The 25,027-nt window shown below is 37.2% G+C and overlaps 1 pseudogene; it reads right to left on the bottom strand.

The window, feature by feature from the left end:
* Positions 1–6,094: 6,094 nt before the first annotated feature.
* On the bottom strand, positions 6,095–6,792 carry LOC138849527 (high mobility group protein B2 pseudogene; annotated as a pseudogene).
* Between the last annotated feature and the right edge of the window lie 18,235 nt (positions 6,793–25,027).

Here is a 25,027-nt window from a genome sequence, read left to right as displayed (position 1 = left end):
GGCCCAAGCACTTGGGCCATTCTCTACCACTTTCCCTGGCCACAGCAGAGAGCTGTATTGGAAGAGGAGCAGCCGGGACTAGAACTTGCACCCAAATGGGATGCTGGCACTGTAGACGAAAGATTAACCTACTGCACTACAGCACCGGCCTCGCAAGTGACATTTTAACTCTACACTAAATGCCTGGCTCTAGCAAGAGGCCATTCACCTTCCTTGGCTATAATGAATCACATTTTTCTTTATCCTTCTCTGTGAATTTTCCAAATATTTCCTCCTACTTCTCATTGTAGAATGACTAAAATTGGCCAATAATATTTATACTGTAGTTTGAACGTTGTGCTGTTTTGAAATCTCCCCGGCCAAATAAACTACTCCAGCATCATTAAGTTCAGTCTTTCAAAAAGTATCAGACATGGACACAGCCCATCCAATTATTCATCACAGTGTAACAATGGTGGCCTTAGTCCAATTCCAAATAAAGTCTTCATTTACATCTGGAGCCTCATTAGTGTGGCCTTTATTGTCCACATTTCGGTCAGCTTTCTGGTCCTCTGGGCCTTCACCAGAATTGCCTGTAAAGTTTAACTGCCAAAGTTTCCGTCACCCTGAGGACGAAGCCTCAGGCAATGTGGGGTGACACCAAAACCAAATTTCAAACCATAGCACAGAGAATTTAATCTATATCTTAGAGCTTCTTGCCCATGTTTGAAAACTCTAAATGGATGTAACTGTGGCTGGACAATGACCTAATGGCAAAGAGTAGTTGTTGACTTGGATATCATTGAAATTTTCAATTTTCTTGTGAAGGTTACAGGGAAAAAAGGATGTGTGTGTGTGAGTGTGTGTGTGTGAGTGTGTGTGTGTGTGTGTTTAAGTGTTTGTGGATCTCATATGGACTACTCAAGACAGAGCAGCCAGAGAGTTTGAGTTGCACCCACGTGGGAGACCTGAAAGAAACTCCTGGCTCCTGTCTTTGGATAGATGCAGTTCTGGACATTGCAGCCATTTGGGGAGTGAATCAACGGAAGGAAGACCTTTCTCTCTGTCTCTCCCTCTGTCTGTAACTCTCTCAAATAGAATTAAAAAAATACATATTGTTTTGTGTTGGAAAATAAGACTGAAAATGAGAAATAAACAACGAGGATACATCTTTCATGAGAGAACATGCTTTACTTTAAATACTAGCCAAGCCCACATAGCAAAAAAACCAGCTTGTGATAATATTAACAAATATATTTTTTACTCTTCTTGCCTTCTACTCCAAAATTAGTTCACTGAGTGGGAAGTGGAACTTACACTCTTAATTTTATTATTCACATTTTCAAAAATGTTATTGATTCAGACTTCTAATTGCATGATAAAGAATTTCCATAAATTCTCCAGACGCACACCCTGTAAATATTTTTAAATGATCTGAATACAATAATATGTTGGCTAATTCTCTCTCTGAGATAGTGAAGCAAATTAATTCTTCTGAGCAAGTGTTGCCTGCATCACAGGTCTTGAGTTTGTATGTACTGAAAAATCTGTTTTTCCAGATCTTAATTTTTGCTGTAGATTATTATAAGTCTGATTAATCTTCAGTGGCTTTCTACTTAGCTTATGATCCCATTTTATGAGCACCTTCAAATGTCCCTCCAATTTAGCAATGTTGCTGTTCTACAATGCCTTCTTACACAGATCTTTGTGCTTTAGAAAGTCAATTTTCTTCTCATTTCACCTTTCTCTTGATACTACATTTATGTGGCATTCAGCCAAAACTGAAATTTTCTGAGGTGTGTTTCTTTTCATTAGAAAAGTTGTATGTCTTTCATATCTTTCTTCAAAAGTTGACTTGAATGATCTTGGCCTTACCTTATTAAATTGCTACATCAAACTGTCATCTGTACACTTCAAATCACAAGACTTTAAGCACTGCTCTGTTGAGGACTTATGATATGTTAAAGGTTGAGCAGAAATATGATATCATCTTTGTAACCTAATATTTAGTATTCAGGACTACAAATTTATTCAAACACAGTGTAAGTCACCTGAGAGAATCCAGTTGACTATATTGACGTTGAGACTGATTATGATCAAATTTCATTTACAAATAAATGAATAAATAGATTGCAAGTGGGAGTCAAAACATCAACACTCGATTTTTTTAAAGATTTATTTATTTATTTGAAAGAGTCACACAGAGAGAGGAGAAACAGAGAGAGAGAGAGAGTCTTCCATCCTATGGTTCACTCCCCAATTGGCTGCAATGGCCGAAACTGTGCTAATCCGAAACCAGGAGCCAGGAGCTTCTTCTGGGTTTCCCACACGGGTGTAGGGGCTCAAGCACTTGGGCCATCTTCTACTGCTCTCTCAGGCCACAGAAGAGAGCTGGGTCAGAAAAGGAGCATCCTGGGCTAGAACTGGCACCCACATGGGATGCCAGGGCTTCAGGCCAGGGTGTCAACTCGCTGAGTCACAGAGCTGGCCCTATCACTGGATGTTTTGAAGTAAAATTACATTTCCCAAATCCTAATATAAACTTCAGTAAGACCTACATTGATTTCTAATGTATTACTTTTATTTTCTACAATTTATTTAATTGATTTTCTACTTTCTAAATATCTTACCATTTGATCTATACAGATGACAATTCCCTAATTATGTTGAGGTGATCAGAGAATTCATGTGACTTCACTTTAATTTTTTCTTGTCCACTTCAAAATTTCATTACATTTTTCTTCTGAAAATAGATCTTTCCTCACATTGTCAGAAACTACATTTTATTTCTTCTGAGTTTATTAAAAAATTCCAATTGTATCTTTTTATATTCATGCACCACATAATTGTTAACTTACATGTGTTTTAAAGTTTTCTATGATAAATGATTAATTTAGGCCTATTGACAACAATTACTATCAATTCTACAACTTTGCTACTTGGATTCTGTCTTAATCACTTTATAAAATGTTTCTCTTTGAGGTGACAAATGATTCCCCTTCTCATTCTACCTCTCCTTTGACTTCCAGGAACTACTGGTTATCTCCTTACAGTTTAGTTCAATACAACAAGTAACAATACATCAATTATGTTCCTGGAACTAATTTATCTGTATGCCCTCTTTTTTTTTCCTCTTTACATAGATCTCCAGGTTGCTTTGGTGATTTTATATTTTCAGGAAAATTGAGTATCAAATTAAACATTAGCTCTCCAACTATAATTTCTCCGAAGGAAAGCTTCATCTTGTGCCTTAAAGGCTAACATCTATAAGAATACACTGATAACTTTCATGTTGTGGAAATTGGCTATTTCTGGTTGAAAACTCTAATTCACACATGAGCATTTCAATTAAGAGATATTAAGAGAGGAAAGATTTCTGTTGCACTTGAATCTTCTATGAATAAATAAAATGTGTTATGCTGTTTTCCAATAGGCTGATTTATATACTTTTGATTTGACTATTACCTCAAGCTTAATCCTCTCTTTGAAGTCATACTTTTCTCCTGAAAATGTCTCAAAAAAACCTTTAAACCAATTCAAATGTTTGCCTCTTGAAGAGGCATATTAAAAATTTGATTATACTTAAATTTGCATAAAATATCATGCATTTAACAAAAACATAACAAGGATTCTAAAGGTTATTTAACATAGTCTCCACATAGGTGAATCAGGTGACATATTAGCACATATTAATATTATTTAAAAGTTTAACTTGTATTTAAAGAGCCAAGCACTAAAAGACATCCAAGGTGGCTGAATAGGGTATGGCCACACAAACTTAAGCTGTTCTGGGACACGAAAAGAACAAAGGAAAGACTAAGTGTCCAGGTATTGGACTGACAGAAATTTTCAGTGAAGAATTGTAAAAAAAAAAAAAAAAAAGATTCTCTGGAACAAGAGGCAAGAAGATAGAGATAGAGATACCTCTGCAGCCAGCCATGTGGCTCAGCCAGCTTCTGTGTGGAGAAAAAGTACTTGGATAAAGAGCAACTGGGACAGAATCAGAACTCCAATACAGGATGCTACCATTGTAGACTATGGCTTGCTGTACCACCACACAATCCCCATAATGTATTATTTATGTGTATTCTTTCCTGTTTCTAACTCTATTTCCATTGCAGAGTTAAATAAATGAGCTTCTGAGATACACAGAACACCACAGTATTTATCTAAACCTGAGCTGACTGTGCAGGTGTCGTACAGAATTTTAACAATGCTTATATTAAAACAAAAAGCCTACTTAGCAGCTTCTTAAATCACCACTCATTATTTATAGTTTAAAATAAGACTATAATGCCTAAAGGAAATTTAGACTAAAATCCTACTTCTTGGTCAAACTGTTTCCACAGGGAATCTGTATTATAACAATTTCTGGAGGGCATCGTTGACTTCACTTAAATTTAAAGAAATAGGAGATTAATTCTGAAAATCGCATTTTATGTTTTCAGAATTGGACATTTATTATTTTTATCTCATGGAACATAAGTAAAAATTCCACAAATACTTATCTGATTATGTTTTTACTTTGATATTTATCTCACACTTAAGGATTCTCAAATTCTATACAGTTAATAATGCATAACATCCATGCTACACATTGGTAAATATTCATTTTACCTGAATGATCTCTTCAATAACCTTGTTATTAGGCAAATGCCATTTTTGTAACATGAGATGACAAGCAGTCATAAAATCAGGCTACTGCGAAATATCAGATCTAGAACTTCACATTTCCCATTAGCAGCGTAAGTTCTTGGAAACCTGAATCAACTTGTAGTGACTGAATGTCAGACATAAAATGATATCTAAGAAGGCTGTTGCCAGAAAACAGTTGGAGGTCAAGACAAGCAACATGCCTAAAGATAGCCAAATGTGACAAAACACTTAAAGAAAGTCTAATGGAGTCCAGTAATAGGAAGTCAATGAACAGGCAAGAACTAAAGACTCCATAGTCAGGAAACAACAGAGAAGGTTTGTGAAAGGGTCTGAAGTCAGACATTTTGGCTCTCAACCTTAAGGGCAAAAGTAAAATAAAATTATCTTCAGTTATAGGAGTACAGACAAGAATATTAAAATAATGGCCCAAGGTCAGGAAAACAAAGAAAACTTGAGATTAGTAAAGCTGGAATAGAAAGTAAGTTATGGCCGGTGCCGCAGCTCACTAGGCTAATCCTCCGCCTTGCGGTGCTGGCACACCGGCTTCTAGTCCCGGTCGGGGCGCCGGATTCTGTCCAGTTGCCCCTCTTCCAGGCCAGCTCTCTGCTGTGGCCCGGGAAGGCAGTGGAGGATGGTCCAAGAACTTGGGTCCTGCACCCCATGGGAGACCAGGAGAAGCACCTGGCTCCTGCCATCGGATCAGCGCGGTGCACAGGCCTCAGCGTGCCGGCCACGGCGGCCATTGGAGGGTGAACCAATGGCAAAAAAGGAAGACCTTTCTCTCTGTCTCTCTCTCTCACTGTCCACTCTGCCTGTCAAAATAAATAAATAAATAAATAAAAATATAAAAAAGAAAGTAAGTTACGTTCAACTTTGCCAAAACTTCTTGACAGGACCTTTGCTCTCCAGTGGTCCACATCTGCTTTTGCTACAGTGGTTCTATCTCTTAGTAGCTATTGTTTTGATTATGCTTTGTCTTCGGGATGAAGCTGGTGAAATCTGTTCAATAACCTATTATAATTCTTCAAAGAAATTTTCAGAATCTTGATCCAAGTTGTTTAAAAATTTCATGGATTGCAATTTTTAACATAATTTTATTACAAATTTTAAAAAATAGAATGCAACATCCTTAAAAAAAAAAAAACACAAAATTTACTATTGAAACTAATTCCTACAAGTTTTCTGTGCTACCATATATAAGCCAAGAAATTAAAGAAACTATTAAATATTTAGGAAAATTTAACATCAGAAGCTTTAAAAATTTAACCATATGTGGTAGCCCCTCAAAAAAGCTACCAACTGTGTTTTTTAAAAAAGTATTTTCTCTATGAAGATTTTATCAGCTATAAAAATCTGTAGTTTTTTTATACTAAAGCTTATATTGAGCTGCAATTACATTCTTAGCAAGCAATTTTCTGAGCCAACATGCATACTATATGCATCATTACAAGATAGCCATTTAGTTTTCATCTTCATCCTCTTCCTCATCATCTTCATCTTCTTTCTCATCTTCAGATTCATTCTTCTTTGAGCCTGGATGCCTCTGGGGCCCTTCTTTCCTGCTTCACTTTTGCCCTTGGCATGGTATGCAACAATATCCTTTTCATATCTCTCCTTTAACTTAGCTGCTTTCTGTTCATTTGGTTCTTTATCCTTGGCTGACTGTTCAGACACATGTAACCTAATTTTTTGTAGTATCCTCAAAGGAAGGGCATAGGACTTGTGAAACTGGACAATGTTCAGAGCAAAAGAGGAAAAGGCAGATGGTGGTCTTTCGGTAGCATTGGGGTCTTCCTTCTTTCCCTTTTTTTCACTTTTGGGAGGACCGTGATTTTTCATCTCCCTGTCATAGTGAGCTTTATCACTTCTATCCATAGCTTCAAATTTGGACTTCTCATTTGCAGATGTGGTCTTCTCTCTCTCCAGTCATTTTTTTGGAGAATTCAGCAAAATTGACAGAAGAGTCTCTAGATGTTTCTTCTTGTGGTCTTACTGGCATATCTTAAGGAAGAAGCCACAGGAGGACATTTGCTCCTTGCTTATCGGGGTCTCTTTTATCCATGATGACAGAATGGCAGCCACCTGGTGACAGTGTTTCCTCAGTCCCACTGAGCAGCTAGATCGAACAGCCCCATTGAACACTGTTCTTTTGTGCATATTTGATCCAATTTTGTCAATTATTGAGTGGGAGATTTGTTCTTTAACTTTTCAGTCATAATTGTGTAAGCTCATCCAATGTAGATATCCATGTTGGCTAATCTTTGGTCCTTTTAATTATAACACAAACAAAATTAAATGTTTTCTCCAAAATTTATGTAAATGATCTTCCGCTGTGGATCTATTATTAAAAATTGCCTTATCAGTAATCTCCCTACTGATGCCATAGACAGGAGTGTCAATTGGTAAAGTCAACAACAGGAGTCACTGTGCACTTACTCCTCATGTAGGATCTCTGTCCTTAATGTGCTGTGCATTGAGATTTAATGCTATAACGAGTACTCAAATAATATATTTCACTTTGTGTTTCTATGGGGGTGCAAACTGTTGAAATCTTTACTTAATGCATACTAAACTGATCCTCTGTAAAAAAAAAAAAAAAAGAAAGAAAAGAAAAGAAACTATCAACTCCCAACTTGACTCTCACTGGGATTAAACATGACAATAGGTCTGATCTGATTTCATCATCATTAAAAAAAATCATCTATTAAAAAAAAATTGCCTTATCCTTTTTTGAGGAAAAAAATCCCCTTGTAAAGTGCTGAATTGAAGGGTTGAGGTGAGGGGAGCTTTGAAATCAAAAACTTTTATTGAAGCAACAATGATTTAATTCTTGCATCCAAGATTCACCTTAAACTTGGTATTTATTCTTGCTTCAATTTTAGTGGAATTCAAGTTGATCTCACAGAGGCCTTTTTCTAACTGATGTCTTATTTTTCTTAGTTCCTCAAACTAAATCCTATTCAAATATGTTATAATAAGTTAATAGGAGTTGATTTTGATGCAAAAATATTTGAAGATATGCATAATGCCCACTTTCCATGAGCACTTTGAACACTCCCTGGATATCAGAACAAGCCGAAGCCCACTGGTGGAAGTGGGATAAACAAATAATGATATCTTATTGTGTTGAAAAGAAATTTTGATATTAAATATATTTTTCAAAGATACTATTGTAATCAGAAACTATGTGGCTGAGAGATTATCTAACAATTAAGTATTTGTTGATAGTGATAGCCATAGGGATACTGATAGTGATAGGATAGAGATCTATATCTACTATTTTCTGAGAATGTTAATATTTTAAAATATGTAAGTTACATGAAATATTTAAGCCTATGATAAAAAAGTAAATTATTTATCTCTTAAAACAGTTTTATTTTTTCATATATAGCTCCGCTGAGGTAAAACAGACATAAAATAAATTGTTGATATTAAATGTGAAATCTAATACATTTCGATATATTTATTCCCACATGAAATGATTAGCACGATGAAGTTCAATACATATATCTGTCGTTGGCAAATTTGCTAAATCTTATTCCCTGCTTTCTGATCTAGTCTTCAGTCAACACTAATTTACTTTCTGCTACTCTAGGTTTGTTTTCATTTTCTGGAGTTATTATGAATATATATATATATATATATATGCAGAATGCATTCTTGTCAAATTTTCAAACTCAGCATAATTGTTTTGAGATTGATCCATGGGAATTGATCCATGTTGATCTGTTAGTAGTCCATCAATTCCCTGGATGTATGTGGATTTATTTTTAAATTCTCTATTCACAATTCATTCCCCAACTTCAAAACTATATAAAGCTACAATAATCAAGACATAGTGGTAAGATGTGTAAGAATAGACATATACAGAGATGTATATGGTAAGATGGTAAGATGTGTAAGAATAGACATATACAGAGATGTAAGAATATTAAAGAAAATCCAGAAACAGATTTCGTATTTATTGTTGGTTTATTTTTGTGAGTGGCACTAAGAACATTCAATGTAGAAAGCAAAAAAATTTTGAGAAATAATCTGGAAGAGATTGGATTTAAATAACATTGGACTTAAGGGCTAGGAATGTGGTTTGTGATGTTGTCATCCCATACTAGAGAGCCAGAGACCTGGTTTCTCAGCTTCTGAACCAGCTTTCTGCAAACGCACCTGGGAGGATAATGGAAGAAGACTCAAGTACTCTAGTTCCTGATACCTATGTTGGAGACTGCAATGGAGTTCCTGCCTCCTGCTGTGGCTTGACACAGACCAGACTCTTGTGGCTATTTGGGGGCAGGGATCATCAAATAGAAAACTTCTCTCTCTCTCCCCTTGTCACTGTGCATTTGAAATCAAGTAATAAATACATCTTAAAAAATACTGTACTTAGATTATGACATTATATCATTTTCAAAAATTAATTCAAAATAGAGCTTACCCTTGAATGTAAGCTCTAAAACCATAAATATTCTGGAAGAAAATGTAGGAGAAACACTTTGTGACTCTAGTCATTATGAGGTAAAATAGGTTGAGGATTGTGGATTATCAAGGCCATCATTGTGGTACAGAGGGCTAAGCCACCACCTAAAATGGCAACATCCAATATGGGCACCCATTTGAGTCCCAGCTATTATGCTTCTGATCTAGCTCTCTTCTACTGCAACTGGGAAAGCAGTCAACAATGGCTCAAGTGATTGGGACATTGCCACCTATGTGGGAGACCATGATGAAGCTCAAGTCCCCTGGCTTCACCTTGGGCTATCCCCAGGTGTTGTAGATATTTGGGGAATGGACCAAATGTAACCCTCTACAACTTTCTTTCCCATATGGATGCCGGTTCGCGTCCGGCTGCTCCTCTTCTGATCCAGCTCTTTGCTATGGCCTGGGAAGGCAGCGGAGGATGGCCCAAATCCTGGGGCTCTTGCACCCATGTGGGAGACCTGGAAGAAGCTCCTGGCTCCTGGCTTCGGATCAGCTCAGCACTGGCCATTGTGGTCATTTGGGGAGTGAGCCAGTGGAATGGAAGACCTCTCTCTCTCTCTGGCTCTACCTCTATCTGTAACTCTGTCTTTCAAACAAATAAAATAATTTTTTTAAAAAAAGAGAGAGACAGAGAATTGCTTGTTATCAAAACAACAATCAAAGCTGACCATTTAGACATATTGTACATTCCTTGCTTATTTATTTATTATCCTCTTTACAAATGTATAAATTCTATGAAAACAAGGGCTTGCTATGCTTTTTTTCTATCTTAATCTTAGAATTTATAATAGTATTGGATACATGGTTGATACTTGGTAAGTGTTTCGTAATGAATGATTGAATAAACAAATGATATATTTGATAGACTAGTACACACTGCTAAATATTATCAAATAATAAATTTTAAGTACTAAATTACTTACTATCATTGCTATATCTTTTTAACTTTGATAGTCTCAATGGTATGGAGCTGAAAGCTTTGCATGTAGTATGTGCTTAGTATAAATTTTCTGAACATAATTAAATTGATATTTACCATCAGTTGGTGTCAGAGGATAAGGAATTTCAAACATGTTTTTAAATTATTAATGGCTTTCCAAAGAAGTGTTGATTCTAATCTCTTTACAGATTGTGAAAGATATATTTAATTGACTCAAGCTGTCTGCTGATGATTTGAATACTAATAAGTCCCTTGTAGGCTTATCTTGGAAAAATCATGATACCTCATTCTTATTAAATATTAATATCAGATTGGATTTAATATGTCAACAAAGAAGTATTGAGGATTTATTACATGCAAGCCCCATACAATCAGTTGTGAAAATAATTTAAAATTTGATTATAGATGCATACATATTCTCACTAAATCACATATGCTAGTTAAAAGGTATATGAAAAAGTGGAATATATTATATTTGAGCCAATATATGCCACAGAACTTTTTTTAAGTTCTTAATGAAAAGGAGAAAACAAACTTGTAAGAACTTTACTTTTATTTTGCATGATATTTTCATTATTCTGAGTAACATTTCTATTTACAAGATTTTTACAAAATGTTAAACATTACTTAATTCACACGCAGCATCTATTTAGTTCAAGGCTATATGTCGGAATTTGTGCACTAAGACACTGCAGAGACAGTTCCTCCCCTCAAGAAGTTTCAAAAGAACAACTTCTTATAAAACAATGAAATAATTCTGTGAAACTGTAAATCAGCTAACTCTAGACTATGGAAAGTGGGTATTATCTTCTAATGAAGAGGAAAAAACAGTTTTTAAGAGGATGGGTCTGAGAGATCATGAGATGGTAAAATTCTCAAGCACACTTACTACAGTTCAGATTAACTTTATTTGTTTTCAGTAGTGTGTCACATAAATATTAGCTTTTTCTACATGCATGGTAATGTGGTAAAATTTGGGAACTAATAATTTTGAGAGTTTCACTATGCTATAAGAATGGTTAAAAGTTTTGAACAGACTGTTACTATTAAATAAAGATATAGATATTGATAGATGTATGGATGTTTCTACCCCCTGGGTCCAACTTCAGAAGTGTTCTAGGCTAAGTAAAAACAGATTTATAATCTATTACTGTGTCTACAATACTTTATGCTTGACATTCAGTGTTTTTCAAATTTATTTATTTATTTTTGAGGATTTATTTATTTATTTGAAGGTCAGAGTTACACAGAGAGAGGAGAGGTAGAGAGAGAGAGAGAGACAGAGAGAGGTCTGCCATCTGATGGTTCACTCCCCAAATGGCCACAACAGCCGGAGCTGCATTGATCCAAAGCCAAGAGCCAGGAGCCTCTTTCGGGTCTCTCACATAGGTGTGGGGGCCCAAGGACTTAGGCCATCTTCTACTACTATCCCAGGCCATAGCAGAGAGTTGGATCAGAAGTGGAGCAGCTGAGTCTCAAACTGCCGGGCTTCCCATATGGGTGCTACGCGACAGCACCGGCCCCTCAAATTCACTTTATCATACACAGCTTTTTGTTTCTTCTATTAGCAGTTGAGTATTTCATAGGAATAGCATTCAACAAAAAATAGGGAAACATGGATACTAACAACTCAAAATTGTGAAATTTTCAACTATTCCAATACTGATGTCAACATCCAATGCAATCTCAAGCAAAATTTTATTTGTTTACTGCTAATTGATAAGCAGAATCTAAAATGTATCTAGAAATACAAGGAATTTAAATCAACTGTAGTATTTCAGGTATCAATTGCTATATGTATTCTTTAAAAGTTCCAAAAGGTAGAGGGTTAATACAATAATTATTAAATAATTTATTAGGTCACATTTGTTGAAATTTGGGCAGAGGTTAGCAAGTTCTTCAACTGGTCTCACCTGAATTCATTCATGCTGTGAGAATGAACTGACAGCTTACAGGCTGGATTGTCTAAGATGGCATTAGCCACTTGTTGGCTGCTGGTGCTGATGGTCATTTGGTGCCTCTCTCTCCAGGACATGTCTAATCATGTTGGAGCCTATAACAGACTTTCTACCCTTCAGTGTAAGGACAAAAAGAAAGCGAGAGCAAAAGCTGAAAGACCTCATGAGACCTAGGTGTAGAAGTTACATAGCGCTATGGTATAGTGGGTAAATCCACCATCTTCAGCCCCTACATCACATATGGGCGCTTCTTTGAGTCCCAGCTGCTCCATTTCGAATCCAGCTCATTGCTGATATACCTGAGAAAGTAGCAGAGGATGGCCCAAGTTCTTGGGCTCCTGCATCCATCTGGGAGTCCTGGAGGAAACTCTTAGCTCCTGGCTTCAGATCTGCCCAGCTCAGGCCATTGTATTCATTTGGGGAATAAATCTGCAGATAGAAGATTCTCTCTCTCTCTCTCTCTGGCTCTGCCTTTCAAATAAATAAATCTTAAAAAAGAGAAATTAAGTAGTAATAACTTCTACATTTGTTTTGTAAAAGCAGCCTTCAAAGGCAGATTCAGATTCTAATAGAATTTGTGACAATTTTTAATCTACCACAAAGCAACATCTTGAAAAAGAGTCAAAAAATTGGAGGACTACATTACTAGATACCAAAATTATTCTAAAGCTGAAATAATTAATAATTTGTATTAGTGCAAGGACAGACAACTCAGCTAGTGGGACATAGAAAGTACAAAAGAAATTCATTCTTGATTTATCACAAAGATGAGACTTGAGGGAAGAAAAAGAGGAAAGGGAAGAGTCACTGGATTTGTCTTTATTATGGTTTCTCTTTTGCAGGATATTTTTATTAGATATAACATACTGTTTGTGGCATGCATTGTGGTGTAGTGGGTAAAGCCACTGCCTGTTGTGCCAGCATCCCATGTGGGCACTGGTTCAAGTCCCAGCTGTTCCACTTCTCTGTTATAGCCCAGGGAAGCAGTGGAAGATGACCCAAGTGCTTGGGCCCCTGTGTTGCATGGAATACCAGAAAGAAGCTCTTGTCTCTTGGCTTCGGATGGACCCAGCTCTGGCTGTTGTGGCCATTTGGGGAGTGAACCAGCAGATGGAAGACTTCTCTCTCACTGCCTGTGCCTCTCTGTGACTCTTTCTAATAAATAAATAAATATTTCATAGGCATACTTTTTATATATATATGAGGCACTTTCAATATTTTCTGTCATTAATGTTCAACATATGTGTCTATGTATGAATTTCCTGTTTTTCCATTTTAAGGTCCATAGTAAGTATTGCATCCAGAACAATTGTACTTCAAACTAAAAAGTGAGAGTAGTAAATTATAACACTTGAATAAAATAACAATTCACAAGCCCAACTGATATTAGATAGATATGGGTAGACAAACAGATAAGTACTTAAAGGGGATAGGGTTAGGGTTAGGGTTAGGGTTAGGGGATAGTTTACAGCTATAATAACAAATTTCAGAAAAAAAAATGATGGCAAACCTGAGCGTTAAGATTTTAATGAATGGCAGACTGTTCAGTCTTAATTGAACATATTGCTTATTAATTTCAAGAAGAATAGTTAACCATTCAGTGAAGAAACTGGATTGCAAATTGTCAAGATGATCAGAATTCACCGATGCAGCGTAGAGGAGCATCATGAGCTGCCAGATCTGATAACTTGAGATCATTCTGTTTGCAGATGTAGAGTGAATCTAACCTAGAGAAAAATATCCTGCAAACCCAACTTGAGGGACATGACTGATGAGTAGTCTTCAAAATGATCAATCTCAGGAAAGGCTGAATTACTCATCAGAAGAAAGAAAAAATAAAGATAACAACTAAATGTAATAAAATGTTATCAAATAACCTGATTGGACAAATAGAATATAGATTATCAATTATATAAAGTTGCTATATTAATTTTAAATTTGAATTTAAGTATAATGCAGCTGGATAAGATAACACCCTTGTGTTTGCGGAATTCACACTAAAAATCAAAGAATTTAGCAGCAAATGTTTGATACTTTTTATGTTAGTGTAATATCATTAATACAAAGGGAACAGATTCAGTGTCGTTCACAGATACAATTCTTAGAAAATAATGATACTCTCTTCTTCCCTCCCAACCTTTACCTCCTTCCCTCTCCCTTTTTTCTTGCTTCCTTAGTTCTTTTATTTCCTCCCTACCTTCCTTCCTTTCTTTCTTCTTTCCTCCTTTCTCTTTCAGTTTTTGAGATAAGATTTTTAATTAACATTGCAGTCAAGGGCTCAATGCTCCACTAAATAAAGAGATCAACAAGTGAAAAAGTAAAAGGATACTAGCAATTTAGTGGTAATATAAGCAACGACTATAAACAATAATCTAATGGAAAGATCAAAATTAAAATAATCACAGATCATTATAACTATAACAGTACAGCATTCTTAATAATTGGATTAACAAAAATACAAAGCAAAAAGCTTGACAAGAATGTTTGCAGCAATCAATACTGATATACACAGGCATTTCTTTTTTTTTTTTTTTAATTTTAGTTCTCAACTTATTTCACCCAATCATGGGTGGGAATTTAATGCCATTATAAAATAGCAAGTTTGGTCTTCTCTTGCTTTCATCACCTTTCTGCTTCCACCACATTATGTAGTCAGAAGGTCTGTTGCCAAATGCGGTACACCCTTTGAACTGGGGAATAAATTCTCAAGTGTTTCATAAAACCAACAATAATTGTATATATGTCCCTTTATAGAAATCACAGATGTGTCAAAATATTAATTTCAATGTGAATGAAGAGTCTGGGGAATTATTTGTATTATTCTTGTAACTTTTTTAAAAATTTGAATAACATCTTAAAGTAAAAGCATTTTTTTAAAAAATTGAACAAAATAGCAGAAATAGGTAAATGTAGTAATGCATGAAATAATGAATTTTCTTTTAAGAAGATTTTTGGACGGTTTTGTTTATAAATAAGCCAGATGAAGTATTTAATATTTTAGAGAAAAGAAAACTCTCTGTAGTGCCATAGTAACTACTCAATGTGCATTCTTTCTGGGGATGCACATTTGTCTTTTTTATTTTTAGCTTTTTGTAAGATGTTAACTTTTATTGATCATACACATATATATTATTTTATTTTAACTAACACATAAAATGTACATTTATATGGGATATCAATCAATGTTTCTATACATGGGTGCACTGCATAATTTCTAATCAACATAAACATATATTCAAACATGTAACATTTATTTATAACAAAAACATTTAAAATTCTTTCTTGTAGAATTTTCTTTTGAAGAAATATACAGCACATGCCGGCGCCGCGGCTCACTAGGCTAATCCTCCGCCTAGCGGCGCCGGCACACCGGGTTCTAGTCCCGGTCGGGGCGCCGGATTCTGTCCCGGTTCTCCCTCTTCCAGGCCAGCCCTCTGCTGTGGCCAGGGAGTGCAGTGGAGGATGGCCCAGGTGCTTGGGCCCTGCACCCCATGGGAGACCAGGAAAAGCACCTGGCTCCTGGCTCCTGCCATCGGATCAGCGTGGTGCGCTGGCCGCAGCGGCCATTGGAGGGTGAACCAACGGCAAAGGAAGACCTTTCTCTCTGTCTCTCTCTCTCACTGTCCACTCTGCCTGTCAAAAAAAAAAAAAAAAAGAAATATACAGCACATTACCATTAACTATAGTCACACTGCTGTGCAATAGAACCCCAGAACTTCTTACTCCTACCTAATTATAATTTAAATTCATTATTCAATCTTCCCCCTTCTCTTCCCAATGTCTGATATCCACCATATGGCCATTTTAACTTCTCTGAAATCAACTTGTTGATATTTCTCATACTAGTGATATTATATGGTATTTGTCTTACTGCGCTTGGCTTATTCCAGCAAAGTTAATGACATCTGAACCCGTCCATGTTGTTTTAAATGAAGAGATTTTACTCTTTTATGGCTGTGTAGATTTCTAATGTGTGTGTGTGTGTGTGTGTGTGAGAGAGAGAGAGAGAGAGAGAGAGAGAGAGATTTTCTTTATCCACTTATCTGTTCACAGATACTGAAACTGCTTTCATTTCTTGGGTATTATAAGGAAGAAACATGTACTGTAAGAAACATGTGCATGCAGATTTCTCTTTGACAGAGTGATTCCTTTCCCTTGCATGTGTAACTAGTGGTGGGATTGCTGGATCATCTGGTAGTTCCATTTTTAGCTTATTGATGAGCATTCATACTGTTTTCCACAATGACTGTACTAATTTACATTCCCATCAACAGTATGTTTCCTTTGATCCATATCCTTTCCAGTACTTGTTATCTTTTGTCTTTTTTTTTTTTTTCTGAAAATAGCCAAACCAATTGGAATATAGTGATATCTAATTGTGGTTTTATTTGCATTTCCCTGATGATTAGTGATGTTGAGTATGTTTTCATGTACCTGTTGACCATTTGTATTTTTTCCTATGAGAAAATTTGTTTAAAACTATATCCCTGGCCGGCGCCATGGCTCAATAAGCTAATCCTCCGCCTGCGGTGCCGGCACACCAGGTTCTAGTCCCAGTTGGGGCGCTGGATTCTGTCCAAGTTGCTCCTCTTCCAGGCCAGCTCTCTGCTGTGGCCCGGGAAGGCAGTGGAGGATGGCCCAAGTCCTTGGGCCCTGCACCCCATGGGAGACCAGGAGAAGCACCTGGCTCCTGGCTTCGGATCAGCGTGGTGTGCCAGCCGCGTGCGCCGGCCACGGCGGCCATTGGAGGGTGAACCAACGGTAAAAGGAAGACCTTTCTTTCTCTGTCTCTCCTTATTGGAAATCAGTATCCCTTTTTCTAATACATACTGAATGAATCTTTGTCAAAGATCAAATGGCTACAGATTCATGGATATATTTCTAGAGGCTCTTTCATGCTCCAATTATTCGTATGTCTGTTTTTATCCAAATAACATGATGCTTTAGTTACTGAACTCTAATATATTTTAAAGTCAGGTAGTGTACTGCTTCCTGCCTTGTCTTAAAAATGATCCACAGGGGGCCAGCATAGTGGCATAATGGGTTAAACCCAATGAACCAATGGCTTATCTTCTTAGAACTTTACATTCTTTGATACATTTCATTAGAAATTCCATCAGCAAACATTATTGAAGGATTTGATACAAGTCAGAGTGTGAGGAGTTTTTGAGGAGAAATCAATAATCCTACTGAAGGAAATATTTTTAATCCCCATTTTACAGAAAAATAAATTATGAATGGACATGAAGTCTAATGAGATGTGTAAACGTGACTTTTAACATGTATTTCCATTATTTTAGCAATGTGAAGCTATATGGTATGTGGCATAATGCACACTAATAGCTAAGTGATATTCACAAAGTATAAAAAATTATCCTTAGCTTTCTCAGTACTACCTGTGTTCATATTATTTTTCCTTGTTCAATGAGATAAAGATATATATTTGTAGTCATTTAAGATGAGCTGGAGATAGACTCAGTGTCATTTTCTATATACAAGCTCATTTGAACTTAAAAAATAGAATTAATTTATTGAAAAATTGTCTTGAATATATCAAGCACTTGGCACATGTATAACCACAATAATGAAACATCACTTTCGAAAATCATCAATAATTGTTATCACAAATATTATTTCTGTTGTCCTCCCATTATTCTTGTACAATAGATACTATTTTCATATAAGAAGCGAAGAAGTTAAGGGGCATGACCTGCTAAATGAAGATGAGTTCAATATTACATAAGAAATTTTCCAGCCAGCATTCTTCTCAACTCACCAAAAGTAAATAAACATTCCTTCTCAAAAAAAATGAAGCAAGAAGATGAGAAATCATCTTATCTTCTCAACTTAAAAGTCTTTAGGAATGAATATTAGTAGGTGAGACTTTAAATCATGGAAAATTTGAATTTCATTACCCCGGTGGAAACTACAGACTTCTTAAATTTTTAAATGCTATGGCAGTTGTGCTAAGTTGTTCTTGAATACTTACAAGGGTTAGAGAAGAATTAGTGGCAATGCTTCAGAGATTTGATTCTGCTAGCGTAAGACACAAGTGCAATGAGTGGTTAGAACTATGCCCTACTACTTCTAGATATTGGCCTGAAAGTTGAGGAAGAAGCTGTAATTCCTGAAGACTGGACAAATCAAAACCACCTTAAAAATTATAGTGAAAATTCTAGTTCTAAGACCAATGGATAGGCCAGTGCTGCAGCTCGCTAGGCTAATCCTCCATCTGCAGCGCCAGCACCCCAGGTTCTAGTCCCCATCGGGGTGCTGGATTCTGTCCTGGTTGCTCTTCTTCCAGTCCAGCTCTCTGCTGTGGCCCAGGAGGGCAGTGGAGGATGGCCCAAATCCTTGGGCCCTGCACCCACATGGGAGACCAGTAGGAGGCACCTGGCTCCTGGCTTCGGATCTGTGCAACGTGCCGGCCATAGCGGCCATTTTGGGGGTGAACCAGGGGAAGGAAGACCTTTCTCTGTGTCTCTTTCTCTCTCTCACTGTCTAACTCTTCCTGTCAAAAAAAAGAGAAATGGGTGGAGGAAGTGAACACTCTTGAGTTGTGGAATAATCTAAGTCTTAGTAGGCTAAATAGACCCAGGCACTGAGAGGATCAGCACAAATTTTCATGAAGTAAAGTGCAAAGAAGTTATCAAAAAAATAGTCACATTGAATTTACCATGGGTTCTGTGGGAGCTACAGTTCCCTAGAAAACAGAGTCAGAAAAATGCCCTAAATAGCACTCTAACCTCAGAATAAGCCCTTAAGGCATTCAGATTGGGAGAAAAGCCCATGAGAGCCTCTCAGGCATGGAAAGCCAAGACACTGTGGAAAAAAAGAAAATGATCTACATGAAGGATCTTTGTATGTGAGATCCCAGTAGAAAGTAGGGGCCATCAAAGAGGGAGGTACTTGTGTATGAAGGGAGGAGAGAGCTTCAACTTTGCTTATGGTCCTGTCTAAATACTGACAGAGGGTGTGGACTCAAAAGGCTTCCATAGCCCTGGAAGCTAATGACAAGAGCCTTGGATGGTCATTGATGTCATACATAAGAGTGTCAGTTGTTAAATCAACAACTAGAGTCACTGTGCACTTAATCCCTATGTAGGACCTCTGTCCTTAATGAGTTGTACTATGAGAAGTAACAGTAAAACTTGCCTTCAAACAGTAGATTATACTTTGTGTGTGTGTGGGTGTTGTTGAAATCTTTATTTAGTATAGAGTTGGGCTTTGGTATGAAAAAGTGTTCAGGATCACTAGCCATCAGGGAAATGCAAATCAAAACCACAATGAGGTTTCACCTCTCCACGGTTAGAATGGCTCACATACAGAAATCTACTAACAACAGATGCTGGCGAGGATGTGGGGAAAAAGGGACACTAACCCACTCTTGGTGGGAATGCAAACTGGTCAAGCCACTATGGAAGTCAGTCTGGAGATTCCTCAGAAACCTGAATATAGCTCTACCACATGACCTACCCATCCCACTCCTCTGAATTTACCCAAAGGAAATTAAATTGGCAAATAAAAGAGCTGTCTGTACCTCAATGTTTATTGCAGTTCTATTCACAATAGCTAAGACATGGAATCAACCTAAATGCCCATCAACAGAAGACTGGATAAAGAAATTATGGGATATGTACTCCATATAATACCATACAGCAGTAAAAAATTGAAACCCAATCATTTGCAACAAAATGGAGGAATTGGAAAACATCATGCTGAGTGAAATAAGCCAGTCCCAAGGGACAAATATCGTATGTTCTCCATGATTGGTGACAACTAACTGTGCACCTAAAAGGAAAGCTGTATAAGTGAAATGGACACTATGAGAAACAATGACTTGATCAGCCCTTGTCCTGACTGTCGAGCAACAACTTACTACTTTCTTCCTTTTAGAATTTTTTTGTTCTACTTAATACCATTGGTTGAACTCTTTAATTAACACACAATTATTCTTAGGCATTTAAAATTAACTGAAAAGTGATCCCTGTTAAATATAAGAGTGGGAATAAGAGAGGGAGGAGATGTACAGTTTGGCAAATGCTCACTCGGACTTACCCCTAATAGTAGAGCTAGAAACGTGCCAGGGGATTCCAATTCAATCCCATCAAGGTGGCATGTACCAATACCATCTCAAGTCAAAGTGATCAGTTTCAGTTCATAATTGATCATAATGATAGGTTTAAGTGTCAAAGGGATCACATAAACAAGACTAGTGTCTGCTAACTCTAACTGTTAAAATTAAAAAGGAGAGAATGATCCAACATAGGAAGCAGGATACACAGCAGACTCATAGAATGGCAAATGTCCTAAACAGCACTCTGGCCTCAGAATCAACCCTTAAGGCATTCAGATCTGGCTAAAAGCCCATGAGAGTTTCACAGGCATGGAAAGCCAAGACACTGTGGTAAAAAAACAAATAAATAAAATGACCTAAATGAAAGATCTCTGTGAGAGAGATCCCAGCAGAAATAATGGACCATCAAGGAAGGAGGTACCTTTCTCTGAAGGGAGGAGAGAACTTCCACTTTGACGATGGCCTTGTCTAAATAAGATCAGAGTTGGTGAACTCAAAAGGCATCCATTGCCTTGGCAGCTCATGACAAGAGCCTCGGGTGCTTACTGATGCCATATAAGATTGTCAATTGTTAAATCAACAACGGGAGTCACTGTGTACTTACTCCCCAAGTAGGACCTCTGTTCTTAATGTGTTTTACTACGAGAATTAACAATAAAAATACTACTCAAACAGTACTCTATATTTTGTGTGTCTGTGTGGGTGCAGTCTGTTGAAATCTTTACTTAGTATATGCTAAGTTTATCTTCTGTATATAAGGAGAGTTGAAGATGAATTTTGATAAAGAATGGGGTGAGAGAGGGAGTGGGAAATGGGATGGTTGCAGGTGGGAGGGCGGTTATGGGGGAAAAGCTGCTATAATCCAAAAGTAGCACTTTGGAAATTTATATTTATTAAACAAAAGTTGAAAAAATATTAAAAAAGCAAAAAGAATTAAAAATGAATATTAATGAAGAATGGGATGGAAGAGAGAGTAGGAGGTGTGATGGGATTGGGGGTGGGGTAGATATGGGTGGAAGAACCACTATATTCCTAAAGCTGATTCTATAGAATTTGTATTTATTAAATAAAAGCTTTCTAAAAAAAAGCAGAATCAAAAAAGGGGTTAATTTCATGGGTTTTATTTCATAATGTGATCAGGAAGCAAGTGTGAGGAAGATATTGATGTAAAACAGAGAGTGCCTATACAAATATGCAAAATGCAATGGGTCAATAACTGTCCATTCTAACAGAAACAGCTAATGGGTCAAGAAATATCAGGACTGGTCCTCAGGGAATCAAAAGAATTATACAGTGTTGGTTAAGGTTTTCACTACAGTTATGAGCATAACAAACTTAGGAAATACTGGAACTCTTCTCAGTATTTCCTCTTCAACCTCAATAGTGGAGTCCAAGGGCAGAAGTGAGAGAGACTTGCAACATAGGCTGTAAGACAGGTTACAGCATCAGTAGGTAAATTAATAAATCGGTGAGGGCAAGAGCATATTAAACAATGTACAAGATAGCTTCCAAATTAGCTACTCTCTTGCAATTCAAATACACACATACCCTTATTAAGACTAATACATCACAGTATTCTCACAAAGGAAGAGGTCTTCTCTGGCCTCTAAAAAGAATTAAAGTAAGGAGAGTGTGGAAAAAAATCTCTATTACTGTATTTATTGTGCAGATACTCATTACTATTCCTTCCCCATTTTCACTTGCCTACACCCACAGCCAGCATTCTGACTGGTCAACATTGCTCAATTTTATCAGCATGACATCTGGGTGGATATTTGCGTTACCCTCATCAATCTGTGACTGTTTTAACTGTGCATTTGCCAGTTAATCCTGTGAATCTGAACATGTTCCTTTTCGTGGTTCTGTTGTCTACTAGCAATTCTGATTCCTGATGGAAATAGGGGCTCAATTATTCTCGGCAATAAAGTAACATTTTTCTATGGCTGATAAATTATCTGCAGTAAGAATGTCCATGTTACCAAGTTGTACTATTGGTTTTGGTTCTGTGGAAGCTTTGTTACATTCCTCGAAAAAGGGAACCTTAATCCTAAAAATTCAGCTTGCCTAAAACTGTGTCCATGAGAATACATTCAAGCAGAAAATTGAGAGTGATGGTAAAATGGGCCAACACCACTTCTTGGTTTCTAAGACCTACATGTTCAAGACAAGGAAGAAGAATGTCACATAGCAGAAATCATCACATACTCAACATCCTAGAGGGCAGTATTCCAATCTTCAGGGTGTTGTTCTTAAACTGTCACTTTAGCTAAACCACCAACAGTCCCCTCCATGTTATATTAGATCAGCTGTGTCTGAGAAACACCGATAGATCCTTGACTATGCATCCATTATGGCAATGTAGGATATGATATTCAATAGATTATAGTTGTGTGACCCCAAAATGACAGCATTGTGATACTATGGTAGTTTACGAGCAGAAGCAAATTCCTGTGCATAACAGATGTGATCTGCAAAGTTCTGGGGTAAGTGAGTCAGACGCAAGAACCAGACCTGACTCAAAGTGTTCTTAGGCAGAACGCATGGGAAGCTAGTCAAAGCCCACATGCTAGAGGTTGCTGCAGCATGGTTTCATGTGTATGAGATGTTTCATATTATTCTTTTGAGTCAGGGATCTTGATATCAAGGAAGGAGGGTCTTAAAATTACTAAGATTTGATTTTCAGCCCAGCTGAGATACACTTGAGCCATTTAAATTTTTATAAAGATTTTTATTTATTTATTGGACAGGTAGAGTTACAGACAGTGAGAGAGAGAGAGAAAGGTCTTCCTTCCGTTGGTTCACCCCCCCCCCAAATGACCGCTACAGCTGGCTCTGCACCACGCTGATCTGAAGCCAGGAGCCAGGTGCTTCTTTCTGGTCGCCCATGTGGGTGCAGGGTCCCAAGCACTTGGGCCATCCTTCACTGCACTCCTGAGCCACAGCAGAGAGCTGGACTGGAAGAAGAACAACTGGGACTAGAACCCGGTGCCCATACGGGATGCCGGTGCCGCAGGCAGAGGATTAACCCAATGCGCCACTGTGCCGGACCCAAGAGCCATTTAATTTTATTTAGAAATGTGACCCCTGTTTTGCCAAAGTATCTTGTAAAAAATGCATACACTATATATTTGGTGATACTTACAATTTTGGAAAATAATGACATGGATATGAAACTTTTATTTCGAGGAACACATAGAATATTTCTAGAATGCACATCCTACACAATCCTAAAGTTATCTACAGAGTTGTTGGAATTATGACTGCTGTGTAGGTACAAGATATTTAGTAACATTTGGGCAAATATTCCAGGAGCTTATCCAAGAGCATTAAGTTACAACATTTCTCATGTCAAGAACAATGCTTTGAAATACAACTGTTACTAATCTTGCTTTTTGGGAAGCTGGTTTCTCTCATCAGAATATACCTTCCTAATAGTAAAAAAATTAAATTAAAAAAAAAAAACAAACCACGGGTAACATTAACCTTGTGGTGATCTTTTCTTGTTAAATTCTTGGTCACTCAGCTTTAATCGTGGAAGTCTCTCCTTGTTTATTATAAAATCAAAATAGCCTGACATTTCAGCTGGTGACATTTGTTTTCCTATAGGGAGAATCTAGTTCACAGTAAAAACCAGACTACAAGTGCTTTACAGGTACTGCTCAAATTCTTTTCTTCAACCGAATTACTGATAAGAATATCGTTAATATTTTGTATGCGTGGTAGCTGTTACAACACTTGAAAAGAGTGAACATGCTAAAAAGTAAGAATACACACATCTTTATGCTTCTGGAATCTTCTTCTGTAATCATTGAAAGTCTACTGTAATCATTGAAATTCCGCATATGTAAAAAAAGCTGTCAAAAAGTTTGTCAAAGGGTTTTCACACATCCTTTCATCTGACCTTCAAAATGACTATGTGAGGTAAACTTCATAATGCAAATACTATCATCTGCAATTCAGTGCACTAAACCCCAGGATATTATGCACTTTAAGCCTTAAAAATAATGTCTGAAATGCAAGTTTACTTACTGTAATGAAACATTGATTTTCAGATATTTTTCCTTGTACTGTATGCCAGATCCATGGAAGAAACAAATTCTCATAATTTACATGAATATCTTCATACATTTGACAAACGTAAGAAGGGGAGATGATTTAATAAAGATAGGAAAGAAGGATGTTGGGTGGGGGGAGAAGGCATAAATGATGGCCCAAGTGCTTGGGTTCTTACACCCAATGGGAGACCCAGGCGAATTTCCTGGCTCCTGATTTCAGCCTGTGCCATCCCTGGCTCTTTTGGCTGCCAGGGATGAAATCACCAGATGAGAGATTTCTCTTCTGTTTCTGTCTCTCCCTCTTTGTCATTATGCCTTGCAAATAAAAGTAAATAAATCTAAAAAAAAAGTTATTTCAAAAGTTCAGTAGTTAAAACAGTTGAGTTGAAAGGTATAGAGAATTAATAGGTTATTTAAAACAAGGGACTGATATTCCAAAAGTGTGGTGTTAAGATGAGAACCCTTGGGGCTGGTGCCGTGGCTCACTTGGTTAATCCTCTGCCTGCTGCACCCGCATCCCCTGTAGGCAACTGGTTCTAGTCCCCGGTTGCCCCTCTTCCAGGCGAGCTCTCTACTGTGGCCTGGGAGGGCAGTGGAGAATGGCCCAAGTGCTTGGGCTCCTGCACCTGCATGGGAGACCAGAAAGAGGCACCTGGCTCCTGGCTTCGGATTGGCACAGCGCCGGCCATAGCGGCCATTTGGGGAGTGAACCAGTGGAAGGAAGAGTTTCTCTCTGTCTCTTTTTCTCACTGGCTATAACTCTACCTGTCAAATAATAATAATAATAAAAAAGATTAGAACCCTTAAGCATGTATTTTATATAACACTTTACGTTCATATCTCACATATCTGAAATCATACAATATTGGCACAGTGGACTGATTTA

Source organism: Oryctolagus cuniculus, chromosome 4 (assembly GCF_051225735.1).
Source record: "Oryctolagus cuniculus isolate XC-2025 breed Fujian yellow rabbit chromosome 4, ASM5122573v1, whole genome shotgun sequence".
Lineage (NCBI taxonomy): Eukaryota > Metazoa > Chordata > Mammalia > Lagomorpha > Leporidae > Oryctolagus > Oryctolagus cuniculus.
Note: the sequence above shows the minus strand (reverse complement) of the source record. Positions and strands in the feature narration are given on the sequence as shown.